Below are 13,955 nucleotides of genomic sequence, written 5' to 3'. Positions count from 1 at the left end.
GCGTCTGCCTTTGGCTCAGGTCATGATCCCAGGGTCCTGGGATTGAGCCCTGAGTCGAGTCGAGCTCCCTGCTCAGCGGGGAGTCTCCTTCCCCCTCTCCCTCTGCCTCTCTCCCAGCTTGTACTCTCTCTCTCTCTCAAATAAATAAATAAAATCTTCAATAGATAAATATAAAACAAAAAGAAGATAGAGCCCTATGTATTGATAAGGAAAGATGCCCCAATATGTTTAAGTGAAAAGGTTTACAAAACAGTATATTGTCATATTTGTATAGTATAAGAAATACATATAGGGGCGCCTGGGTGGCTCAGTCAGTTAAGCGGCTGCCTTCAGCTCAAGTCGTGATCCTGGGATCGAGCCCCACGTCCGGCTCCCTGCTCAGCAGAGAGCCTGCTTCTCCCTCTCCCTCTGCCTGCCATTCTGCCTACTTGTGCTCTCTATCTCTCTGTCAAATAATAAATAAAATCTAAAAAAAAAAAAGAAATACATATATAATACAGGTATGTCTACATGAGCATAGAAAGAATCTGATTGGATATACAAAAAATTTAATAATGGTTACCTTTGAAGAGTATGATTAGAAATGGGAAATGGTGGCACTCTTAAGTTTTTACATTAATCCTTTAGTATTTTTGCATTTTTTTTGCCCTGATCATGTATTATTATTATTATTATTATTATGAGAACAAGTAGTTTTTTAAAAGACTACAGCAATGGATTTATGGTCTCCCTCCTTCCTCTTACATTACCATGCAACCTGTTTATGTCCCCATTTATCTTGATCCATGTGTTAATAACAGTTTCAGGCATAAGTTCAACAGGTGATAATAATGTGCCGCAATATCTTGTTTCCTTTCTTTCCAAACACCTTCTTGTAGGAAGAAAAACAAATTATGAACTGGAATAAGCTGTCTTATACAGTAGGATTTCCTGTCTTTTAGGGGAAAGACAGTTTTCAGGCAGCAGTTGAATGGTTATGCATTCTGGATATTGTGAGGGAGATTTGTGTATGGGGTAGAAAGTTAGAATACATGACTTTTTAAAGAACTATTTGAACTCTAAGGTTGAATACAAAATTTTTAAAAACCACATGTTACTGTACAAGAAAACATCCCAGTGCAGGTATTTTATACTTGGTATCTTCCTCAGTTTCAGAAGACATAAAATTATTTTTTTAAGTTAATTACATTATAAATTAACCCTGGCAAAGTGGACTTTCATTGACCAAGTGAATCAAAATGGGAACACTGTCTAGTGTTTTCACATAATTGGATGGCTGGGGGTGGGTTAGATTTTTATTTGCGTATTGTGGTTGAACCCATTGCATCTGAGATTACTGGAGAATTTCCAAAGTTATTACAAAGAAAAACAATATTTTCAAATGTGAAACTGCAACTATATGTAAGGACTATGAAAAAGTATTCTTCTTTTCCTCACTGTTGGAAAATACTTTGTTCAGTTTTGTCTTATTTTTGTTTCATTCCTTCTTAAATCACTGTGTTCTGATTTTTCAAAGTACAAAGGCCTTTGGCATTGAGCACAATTGTGCTTTTCTTTTCATATGTAGTTTCTATAGATTGTTCTGAATACAAGAGTAGGAGTCAGGGTTTAAAGATCTACTCTGGATTCCCTGGAACTTGCTTGCCCTCCTATTTGCTTTAGTATTTGTTTGGTACAGTGGGCCAGCATGAAAGAGAGAACAGCAGTATTTAATCGTAGTAATTAAAGGCTGTAAGCTTTGCAGTCAGCAAGTGAAAGTAACCATCTTTCTTATTTTCTTTTCATTTTTTTGTTAGTCATCAGTGTTGTGTTAATTGTGTTATAGTCACTATGGGTAAGTCCCAAACTCATTTTCTTGTTTAAGGGATTGTTTTTAGCTTTCCCTGCACTCTCAGGGTCCTTTTACTTCGGAGAGTATATACATCATCAATTTTAAAATTTCCCAGCCCACTAACCCTTTTTCCAGTACACCTCCCACTTTTGCTGGGTATCCTAACACAAAGGAATAGGACATGGTGGATGATAGGTTTGAGGCAGAGATGGGCAAAACCAGAGGCCTAAACAGGAGGCCTAAATGTAAGAGGGGGGACAGTATGAGCCTGAAGGTTCACAGCAACATGTGGACTGGCCACATGGTAAAGGCCTAGTATATGTTTGGTAAATAAATAAAAGATGAATAAACCAGAACTAAGCAGGGAGGGAGAGGGAATGCATAAGCAAGGACAGGAACAAATGAAAGAGGATAGCGGGAGGGAGGAATAGGCAAAGGGCGAGAAAATAGGACTCTAGATAGAGAAAAGAGAATGCAAGTAGATAAGATATGGTGGAGGCCTCTGACTTAGCCAGAAGGAAGTATAAAGTTGCCTTCTCTTAATTGTTCTCAGAGTTAACAGTTTCTTGGGAACAGTGGTTTGGAATGATACCTTTGGCCTTTTTAGTGAAAGTACTAGAGTAGGTTATGGTAAATTCTCACCATTTCACTTGGTATTTGGAAAGGCCTCAGTGTAATACAGACAGACACTACAATGATCTTTCGCTTCTGGAGCCTTCTTAAATTGTACTGAGAGATCTTAAAGGAAGTGGAGGAACTCCTCTTGCTCTGGTTAAATGCTTAATTCCATTTCTACCCAGCAACTTGCCTGGGAAAAATTCTCAGGGACTCTGGGAATAAATGTCATGTCATAGTTGATCTAAGCCTGAGCTGCCATGGCCTGGCTTTTCAACAACTATTCTAATCTGCTATTGATCATTCTATTTTGGATGTTTTGTAAAGGAGATGCTAATCCTCAAATATAAAAAGACAGCAAGATACTGAAATTTCACAATGTAACAAAGCCCAGGCAAAATCTTTTAGGCAGAGAAAGTAAGTAAACTTAAGTATCCAGTAGGTACTTCATATGGTTATTTCATTTTTCACATTTTTGAGCACAGGGAGTTTATTAACTTGCTTACCTAGGGTCACACAGTAGGCAAACCTGAGCTAGGAATGTTTTTTTTTTTTTTTTAATTTTTATTTATTTTTTAAAAGATTTTACTTATTTATTTGACAGAGAGAGAGAGCACAAGCAGGCAGAGCAACAGGCAGAGGGAGAAGCAGGCTCCCCGCTGAGCAGGGAGCCCGACTTGGGGCTCGATCCCAGGACCCTGGGATCATGACCTGAGCCGAAGGCAGACACTTAACGAACTGAGCCACCCAGGTGCCCCTAGGAATGTTTTTAATACAGATTTTTTTCTTGCGTATATACACACACATTTCCCCAGCAGATGCCTGGGGCCTTCCACCCATTATCCCTTACCAAATTATGATAGAGTGGTAGAAGATAGTCCTAGTGGGGCGCCTGGATGGCTCAGTCATTAAGCATCTGCCCTCGACTCACATCATGGTCCCGGTGTCCTGGGATCAGGCCCTGCATCGGGCTCGTGCTGGGCGGGAAGCCTGCTTCTCCCTTTCCCACTCCCCCTGCTTGTGTTCCCTCTCTTGCTGTGTCTCTCTCTGTCAAATAAATAAATAATCTTAAAAAAAAAAAAAAAAGAAGCTAGTCCTAGAAGTGTTTAATTAAGCAAAGGCCCAGAACTTCCCCCCAGTGAAAAAGTAGGATTTCCTGTTTCACCTGGTACCCTCAAACTTTATGCTTTAGAAGGCTGCCTTTGTTACCTCCAAAACCTTTTATGGCCTTGGGCAACTAGGTTTTGAGATATTTCTTTCCAAAGTAAATTAACCATTTATGTTGAGTACACATGCCATGGATACAACTGAGAAGCTCAGAGCTACCCTGTGCAATCCACTTCACCCACTGAAACCTTTATGCTGTGAATAAAAACAGTGTCCATAGAGCTGATCAGACTTTGCAATTTTGAAATTTCTGGGAGGGAATGGCTTCATATGTCATCAAACAAGATAGGAGGTGCTGGTTGGTAGTAGAAAAAGCTTTGAATGTAGGCAACTGTTAAATTAACAGGAATGTAGTTCTCCTTCAACAGAGGAATAAAGCATAGATCTGAAGAAAATTATCAGAAAGTGTGAGATTAACAAAACCTTCCTATAATGTTGTGAACTTCCTTAGGAGTATATTATAAACAAGCTGGGCAAACACAGGAAAATTAAAAAAAGAACAGCTGAGGAGATACTACAAAGATGGGAATTTTACTTAAAATAGAAGTGAATCATGTAACAAGAGTAGCTGTGAACAAGTAACATACCTCAACGGAGCACTTAAGGAATTTAGAAGAAACTTTTTGGTCTCTAGTTGGGTAGAAAGTTTTCATAAGAGAAGAAAGGACGAAATAATGAATTTGGTAAGAGAAAGTAAAATCTGGACCTTTCTTGCCATGTATGTTTTGCAGAAGTCTCTCTTCCAGAGGTATTGTAGAGGGAGGAGACACATACCACTAAATTCGGGGAAAACTGATCTTAATGCGTATAAATGGGCAACTTTGAAATTACATTTGGAGGACCATAGAGTTTTAGACATCTACCATCTCCATAGGCAATGCAAATAAGTGGAGACAGCTAAGAATTGCAACAACAAGTGAAGTTTAGCCCAGTTTTTCCCACCATTTTTTTGTTTTGTTTTGTTTTTTTGTGTGTTTTTTAAAAATATTTATTTGAGAGAGAGAGAGCGAGCAAGCACTTACGCACTGGGGGAGGGCAGAGGGACAGGGAGAGAGAAACACAAGCAGACTCCTTGCTGAGCGTGGAGCCTCATGGTGGGCTCCATCCCACAACCCATGAGATCACAACCTGAGCCAAAACCAAGAGTCAGACGCATGACTGACTGTGCCCCTTCCCACTGTTTTGTTTTGTTTTTTTTTTTAAAGATTTTATTTATTTATTTGACAGAGAGAGACACAGCGAGAGAGGGAACACAAGCAGGGGGAGCAGGAGAGGAAGAAGCAGGCTTCCCGCGGAGCAGGGAGCCCGATGTAGGGCTTGACCTCAGGACCCCGGGATCACGACCTGAGCCGAAGGCAGATGCTTAACGACTGAGCCACCCAGGCGCCCCCCCCACTGTTTTTTTGACTCCACACTAACCATGTGCCCCTGCTGTGCCTCAGTCTCCTTAGGCATATGACAGGAAAACCTGTTTCTTACAGTTTGCAGACCTGCTGGGGTTGAATGAGGTAATGTCTGTAAAGGCCTTGAATTCTTAAGGGAAATGTGCTATATAAATACAAGGCAGTTATTGTTTTACATCGAAACTGAAGATCTGACTTTCCTATTGAAATGGAAATATCCTATTAACGTTTCTCGTAGCTTTTAAAAATCTCAGAATGAAGAGATAACAGTTTCATCTTTGAAGAATTTTTGATGGATTCTCAAGCAGTAGCAACTTCATATTTCCCAGTCCTTCTGATTCAGTAGAGCAGAATTCCAGCGACAGTGAACCCATCACGTCTGTGATCTTGAGGGTAGTGTCTGTTTCTTTCAGAGGAGCTGAATATGGTCATACTGAAATGCAGTTACCTTCACTTAAGCCTCTTTGGTGAGAACAAACACTTCTACTTGCACAACTCTGCAGCCTTTCATACCAGTTTGGAGGGGACACTTGGCCACAAGGGTCTTGTAATACCTGGGAAAAGAACCCCAGGGAAAAAAAGATCACATTACGATACCTGTTTTTGTTCTGTAAAACCAAATTGAAACTCTTATGCAAGAACCAGGCCAACTGGTCCAGTTAATGTTTGGTCCTTATCATAACTGGATACATTTATGAATTTGCAAAGGAAGTGGTATTCCCAGTGCTAAACTAGGGAAACATCACAAGGCAGGTTTATTATAGGGTCTGTAGGACATTAGTGAATATCAGTGCCCGTAGAAAAGGAAGGATACGTATAATTGGGCTCCCTCCTGCCTCCAGTTTGGAAAATGCAATTTCTTATGAAGCCAGATAGTATAAAGGAACAGATGGTAAATACTTGAGGCTTCGCGGGCCATCAGTCTCTCTTGTAACTATTCATCTCTTTTTCCCGTAGCACAGAATCAGCCATAAATAATAAGTAAATGAATGGCGCTGTATTCCAATAAAGCTCTGTTTATGGACACTGAAATTAGAAAAATTTTTAAAAGGTTTTATTTATGTATTTGAGACAGAGAGAGAGCATGCAAGCAGGGGGAGGGAGAGAGGGAAGCAGACTCCCCCCTGAGCAGGGAGGCCGATGCAGGGCTCATTCCCAGGACCCTGAAATCCCAACCTGAGCCAAAGTCAGATGCTTAACTGACTGAGCCACTCAGGTGCCCCTGAAATTAGAATTTTATGTAGTTTTTGTGTATCAGAAAATATCAGTCTTTAAATTTTTATGTTTCAAATATTTAAAAATGTAGAAACCATACTTAGTTCTCTAATCATTCAAAAGTATCCAGGCCAGGTTATATGTAACCTATGGGCTTAGTTTGCTGATCCGTGTTCTAGCGTGGCAGTGACCAGAACTTCTTACTCCTTTTTATCACTCCATTCAGTTTGCAGAATATAGAAATAACCTCAAAGAATTCTAGGCCACCCTGAGGCACTGTAATGAGGGCACTTAGAGCTGTATCTCTCTCACTCTGTGGATTTTTCACAGTGTAATATGCTGCTGGGTTGTGAGCTTTTTAAGGGCAAGAAACATTTTTTATTCATTATAGTATCACTTGCATATCACTTGATCTAAAGGAGAGGCTCAACAAATGTCTGTTAAATTGATGAAATCTCAGTATATAAGCTCTTTGAACAGTATTCGATTGGCAGTGCAATCACCAATTTAAGTTGAAGTTTCTTTCCTTCATGCGTACTGTCCTCTCCAAACTCAGCGTCTTCTTTATTTGCTTGTGCCAGTAATTATTAACTGTGTTAAGGAAGCAGAGGAGAGATATGAATGAGTAATTGAAGATATTAGAATGAAGTCCCCCAAATTATTTCTGCAAATATTTGGTATATAGTTAGAGACATTTATATTCATTACTACCTACAAACAGAGTATCCAAGAACTCTATGGTAAAAGTTTTGGAATTGAAGCCCATGGAAAGTAGGAATTATATGCAGTTCTCATCAGTATAGTGGCAATAGCATTGCAAGTCTGCAGACATAAACGGCCCAGCAGCAGCTAGAGAATTATTTGGACACAATCACATTGACCCAGTGGTCATATCTTGTCAACTTTTTGCTTGGCTCCACTTTCAACAGGTACAGTTCAGAAAAGACAGCCTAGATCTCTTAACTCTGCTACCTAAAAAAGAAAGTAACTTTAGAGGATGAATTTGCAATTATCTATGTACAGCTTGCCCAAAGGAAAAGAAAGTTTTTCACTTTAAAATTATTTTGTAAGTTCTGGAGAAAGCTAATATCACTGAAGGTTTAGAAAAATATTTAAAAGAGGGGCGCCTGGGTAGCTCAGTCAATTAAGCATCCGACTCTTGGTTTTGGCTCAGGATGATCTCAGGGTCGTGAGATCAAATCCCGAGTCAGGCTCCGTGCTCAACACAGAGTCTGCTTGGGATTCTTTCCCCTCCTTCTCTCTCCCCCTCTGTTCCTTCCTGCATGTGTGTGTGTGCTCTCTCTCTCTCTCAAATAAATAAATTAAATCTTAAAAAAATTTTTAAAGAGAAAAATGTATAAAAGAAAGATAAAAGTTTTGGTCACTGCCATGCTGAGTCTCTCTGTTCACAGCTACTATTACTATATACATTTCCTTAGTCTTTTTTATGTATATATTTTTCATTAAAACTTCTTTGATTTAAAGATAAGTATTTATAAAGTGGGAAGGAATAAATTTCAAACAGTGCTGAGTTTCTTTTAGCCTTATTTTTTAAAATTTTAATTGTAGCATAGTTAACAGTGTTGTATTAGTTTTAGGTGTACAATATGGTGACTGAACAATTCTATGCCTTACTCAGTGCTCATCATCTTAATTCCCATCAACTATTTCACCATCCCCCACCCACCTTCCCTCTGGTAACCTTCTGTTTGTTCTCTAGAGTTAAGAGTCTTGTTTCTTGGTTTGTCTCTATTTCTGCTTTGTTCTTTTGTTTCTTAAATTCTTAAATTCCACATAGTGAAATCATGTGGTATTGTCTTTCTCTGACTAACTTATTTCACTAGCTTTATTATTTAATATAGATTTAAGAGATGAGATACTAAAGGGGTGAAAGGCTTGTCAAACCCCATGTGGCCCTTCTTTGCCCCTTAACACTCTCAAATAGCTCTAAGTCACATGAAGCATATTGAGTAATTACCTTTAATTACATACATAAAATTTGTCCCCTACCCCTGCAGGGGACATCTATTTTAAACATTTTACGGGTGAAGACTTGTTGTGCAAATAATTTCTTTAATTGCAAGCAGAGTGTTGTGGGTTTATTATAGAAATCGGCCGGCATATCACATCACAGTAACACAGAGTACTAACACCTTTCGGTGCATTGTTTTGTAAAGTGCAGAACTGCTAGAGATATTTGCTCAGTCTGAACAGACTTTGTTACTTGGATTTTGTCTTCTTTTAAGGAACTTCATGAAAAATAGAAGGCAGGGTTCCAAAAATAGACCAAGTAACTTAAATGTAAGTGGAATGGGCTGGAGAATTGTGATTAGTTGCAGAAAACTGGTATAGTGCTTATATGGGTAAAGGTTGGGGAAAAGTCAATCACCAAAGCCTGTCAGTGGGAGCTTGCTTATAAAATGACCCAGAACCTGAAGTTTCTGATGCCATTTTCTCCTTTCATTCTAGTTCATACTTTATGTGTCTGGCTTTATTCACACCTCTCTAACTATGTACCTGCATGTTTCTCTTCCTTCGGTGTCCTCATGGCCATTCTTCAGTCACTGAGAATGATTTAATGATTGCCCATAGAGAATGCTTTTTTAAGGAGGGCAAAGGCAGGAGAAGTTTCAGTCTAAACCAAGGGCTAGAGTAAACTCAGTGACCATCATAAGACTGACCACAGCCCTCAGACCCTCTCCGCTCCTCAGTTTGTCAAGGTTAATCATTAAGAAGGAAGATAACATTTTGCAGCATCCTCAAAGCTGTGGAGTACTATGGAATCAAAGAGATGAGTCCCTGAAGTGAATTATTCCTTCGAGTTATGAGAAGGTGGAAGCATTATCTACTGTTTTGTGTTAAAACTGAATAAATTACTTTCCAGTGTCTGTCAGTGTCATTGGTGAGAGAGAATATTTTAAGTTCGAATAACAGACCACATAAAGATAGGTAAGTCCGTGCACCTCCTTTCAAAATAGTAATCCAATTGCTAATTAAGCCCTTTAGTATTTGTAGAATAATACTTATAATAAGCATGCTTAAGACAAAAGCCATCAAAAAACCCCAATTTTTAACATTTGTGACCAATTATATTGTCATCTTTGAACAACTCGTAATCAAGTAATTTATATTCCTCCCACTTAAAAGAAGAATTTGTCAGCTCTGTACACCTCTATACTCTTGTGCTTTCAACAGTCCGACATAATTTTAATATTCCCCTATTTTTTCCTCTTTTTTTTTTTTTTTTTTAAGATTTATTTATTTATTTCAGGGAGACTGAGCGGGAGGTGGGGGTTGGAGGGGAGGAAGGGGCAGAGGGAGTCCCAAGCAGACTCCACACTGACTGCAGAGTCGGAGATGGGGCTTGATCCCATACCCCAAGATCACAACCCCAGCCGAAACCAAGAGTCAGATACCCAACCGACTGCCCCACCCAGGCGCCCCACATTTTCTTCTTTCTTTATACTTCATACTGCTTTAATTCATCTTTCCTTACCAGCCTGTAGTGGTCTTGTGCTAGTAATTACTTTAGTCATAATGCAAGGAGATAAAAGCTGAGCATGAGCTGTGTCCATAACACTATGCTGAGTAATTGAGGACCACAGGGTTATGAATCACATGGTCTCTGCCCTTCAGGAGACTAAAGGAAAATAAAATTTAATGTTTACTGAGCTCCCGGTATGTACATTATGAGGTATTGTGCTACTCTCAAGGAGCTCACTAATGTATGTGAATAACTATAATGCAAACAAAAACAGTGGAATGTTAGTTTTTTTAAAGGTACATATAAAATAATAGGGAAATTCTGAAGAGAGAAATGGTTACTAATTATGGGAGACAAGGAAGCCTTCATAGAGAAGGGGGTAGGTAGGGGCTGAACTTTCAAAAAAAAAGAGGTATGATTTACTTGGACATGTTCAAATAGAAGAGTAAGGAAAGCCTTCCAAGTGCAAAATAAGCTAAGGCCCAGAGGCAGCTCTGTGTCTGTTCATGCATTTATTAAAGAGGTATTCATTGAGCAAGTACTGTTTGAAGTTAAGCCCTGGGGATACAGCGGTGAACAAGAGTAGGCACTGCCCTTAACTATTTCCTAAAAGGGAGACAACCCAATGAGCAGAAACAGCAGTTCTGAAGAGTTGAGAGGAAGGAACGAATTGTGGGTTGGAGAAGTGGAGAAGGCTCCTTGGCCAGAGTCATGCAGATTTCTGAGTATAGAACCTCTTTTCTGCACCATTTCTGTACATAAGCCAGCCTCATTTATATCTTTTAAAACTCCTTACAGGGGCGCCTGGGTGGCTTAGTCGTTGAGCGTCTGCCTTCGGCTCGGGTCGTGATCCCGGGGTCCTGGGATCGAGCCCTGCGTCGGCCTCCCTGCTCAGTGGGAAGCTTGCTTCTCCCTCTCCCACTCCCCCTGCTTGTGTTCCCTCTCTCGCTGTGTCTCTCTCTGTCAAATAAGTAAAATCTTTTAAAAAAAATAAAGAAAAATAAAACTCCTTCCAGAGCTGAGCCACTAGCCATATATGCCTATGGAGCATCTGTATTAGCTCCTATAACTAATCTGAATATGTTGGAAGTATAAAATACACACTGAATTTCAAAGCTTTCGTCCTCCTCCCCCTCCCAAAGGATGTAAAATATCTTAGTAATTTTTAAATTGCTTATGTGTTGAAGTGTTGATATTTTATATAGGAATTAAATAAAATATATTATTAAACTTAATTCCACCTATTTCCTTTAATTTTAAAATATGGCTTCTAGAAAATTTAAAGTTAAATTTATGGTTCTCATTCATGTCTCACATTTCATTTCTGTTCGTGCTGCTATACTGCAATGGTGTGTTCCTAGTATGTACTTAAAAACTTCCTGTGAAACTATTATTAAAAATATACTAAGGCAATATGGGTATATAACACTCAGATAAAATCCTTAATTTCCCTCTTCTTTATTCCTGTGATCTTTTTTTAATGTTTTTTTTTAAGATTTTATTTATTTGAGAGAGAGAAGGTGAGAGAAAGCACAAGAGGGGGGAGGGTCAGAGGGAGAAGCAGACTCCCCACTGAGTGGGGAGCCTGAAACAGGACTGGTTCTTGGGACTCGGGGATCATGACCTAAGCCGAAGGGAGACGCTTAACTGACTGAGCCACCCAAGTGCCCATTTATTTATTTGTTTATTTAGATTTTTATTCCTATGTGATCTTTTTATTTACTCTGATATCTGTCCCTTCTCAACTTTATTAATGACCTCTGCCATAATTTTTAGAGACATTTGTTAAACCAACTGGTGGTTCAGAATTAAAAGAAACTCCAGGAGAGAGCAAAATAGTCTAGTTTTCCTAATTTCAGAGAGCTTTGGCCTCTGTGCTTTTAGCTACCTATATGCTTGTTGCTCCCTCAGCCTGCAGGATTCATTCTCTCCACTCCAGCCTGATCAGCTCTTAACCATTCTTCAAGACCCGGCGTGTGGCCCCGGCTCTGTGAAGCCTTTCCCATCCCCTTCTTCACTGTTCCCATAGCACTCTGTTCTCACTCGTGATGTCTGATGAATGGACAGACTGACCACCAGACTCTTTGAACTTAATTGAATTTGAAGCTGGAAGCAGGAATATTGTAGCACTTATTCCTCAGATTTGCTGAAAGTCAGTAAGATAAATGACTTTGCTTTGCTTCCTTGCAAGTCTACATGCCTCCTCAGTGACCAGAATTATAAGGCCATCTTGAATGTTCCATCAGGGCACATCTGTTCTGATTGGAGAGGTATGTGGGTGAAGGCTCAAATAGAAAAGAAGGGCATGCTGTGGCATCTGTTCCATACCCTGGTTGTCCTGTGGCAGACCACTTAACCTCTGCGCTTCTGTTCAGAAAATGAGGGTAACGCTTGGTCCTTTACTCTCCCAGGGCTGTTTTGATGCTTAAGAAAGGGTGTTACAATGTTAACAGAGTTCAGTAATAGGGGGCACTCTGCTTCTGTGCTGTGATTAGACTGTGTGCCTCAGTGGGTTTTGTTTTATTTTTTTAATCAGAACTTCTGGGAACAATTTGTTAAGTGGGCCCAAAATTAATGAAAACAAATGCTTATCTGCTTTTTATACTTTCTGTGTTATTCTAAGCATTTGCCAAGTTGCCTTCTGAATTCCTAAATGATGTGTTTAATTTATTAATAGGCTTCATTTGAAGATTGACTCCTTGGTACTTGTATTAGGAAAATACCACTTTTGCACTCTTGATGTAATCTTACTTGTGCTTTCATAAGGGAAATATTACTCTTTATTACTTGAGTTGATAATGTATCAACATCATCAGTATCTTGTGATTGTCCATTAGATTCATATACAGGCCATGTTTTACTGAATCTTTACAAAATCAGTTAATCTCCTATCAAGGCAATGTGTCCCAGTAGAACTTAATGCCACTCTAGATGTCAGTGAACTTAGAGCACGGATGGGTACATGCGATATAGTGAGAGAGCCTGAGACTTGGAGGCAGAAACCCCAGAAAAGGGGTTTAGGTCTTGGCTGTACCACTCATTATATGACACGAGGCAGAGAGGCAGAGACTTGGAGGCAGAAACCCCAGAAAAGGGGTTTAGGTCTTGGCTGTACCACTCATTATATGACACGAGCAAGTCACTTCAGATCAGTTACCTTACCTATAAAATGAGAATAGTAATACCTATATGTACTTGTTAGGATTAAGTGGGAGAACCTATATAAAAACACTTCATAAACTGTAAATCAGTTAGGGCCAATAGACTTCTATAATAGAGGTATGCTTTGAGGGAAATTTTCTAATGGTAGCATTGAACAAATAATGGGATAAGAAAGAGTCTCCTGACTTTGAAATATCAACGGTTACTTGGATAAAAAACTAGAGATGCCTTCAGACACACTGTGGCTAAGTATAAGAGAGAAGCTGGAGCTTTGGGAATAATAGATCAAGGCAGGTTCTGAGAGCAGTTTTAAATACTCCATGGGCCGGGTGCCTGGGTGGCTCAGCCAGTTAAGCATCTGCCTTTGGCTCAGGTCATGATCCCAGGGTCCTGGGAATGAGCCCCACTTTGGGCTCCCTGCTCAGCGGGGAGTCTGCTCCCTCTTCCCTTCCCCCTGCTCGTGATCTCTCTCTCTCACTCTCCTTCTCTCTCTCTCAAATAAATAAATAAAATCTTTTAAAAAAAAAAAAATACTCCATGGGCCTAGATACTTAAGTAATACCACTTGTATTTAAAGCAGGCCTAAGACAAGAGACACACAGGGGACCCACGAGGATTTAGACTTCTTGGCAATTTGGCAACATATAGTGAAACGTTAAATACGAATGCCTCTTGACTCAGCATTTTCTCTTAAAGGCATTTGCCCTCAAGGTACATTTGCATTCATGCCCAAAAATGTAGGCACAAGGATTTTTGCCGTATTACATGCATATTTGTCTAGACTCTTAAATTTTCAGATGATAAAGTTCTAGCTCACTTGGGGAGTGGGGGTGGCAAGGAGAGGGGAAGAATTTCTTGGCTCACAGAACTGGTAAGTCCAGGGTGCCTGGGTGGCTCAGTCGTTAAGCGTCTGCCTTCGGCTCAGGTCATGATCCCAGGGTCCTGGGATCGAGGCCCACATCGGGCTCCCTGCTCGGCGGGAAGCCTGCTTCTCCCTCTCCCACTCCCTCTGCTTGTGTTCCTGCTCTCGCTATCTCTCTCTCTGTCAAATAAATAAACAAAATCTTTAAAAAAAAAA

At 39.9% G+C, this 13,955-nt stretch overlaps 1 protein-coding gene across 13 annotated transcripts in view; it reads left to right on the top strand.

Annotated features, from left to right (window-relative positions):
* Positions 1-13,955, top strand: part of CSNK1G1 (casein kinase 1 gamma 1) — a 269,186-nt gene that overhangs the window by 202,068 nt on the left and 53,163 nt on the right. The window lies entirely within an intron of this gene.

This window comes from Leptonychotes weddellii, chromosome 9 (genome assembly GCF_054177405.1).
Source record: "Leptonychotes weddellii isolate Sample4059 chromosome 9, ASM5417740v2, whole genome shotgun sequence".
Classification (NCBI taxonomy): Eukaryota; Metazoa; Chordata; class Mammalia; order Carnivora; family Phocidae; genus Leptonychotes; species Leptonychotes weddellii.
The sequence above is the reverse complement of the archived record's forward strand: the minus strand, read 5'-3'. Positions and strand labels throughout refer to the sequence as shown.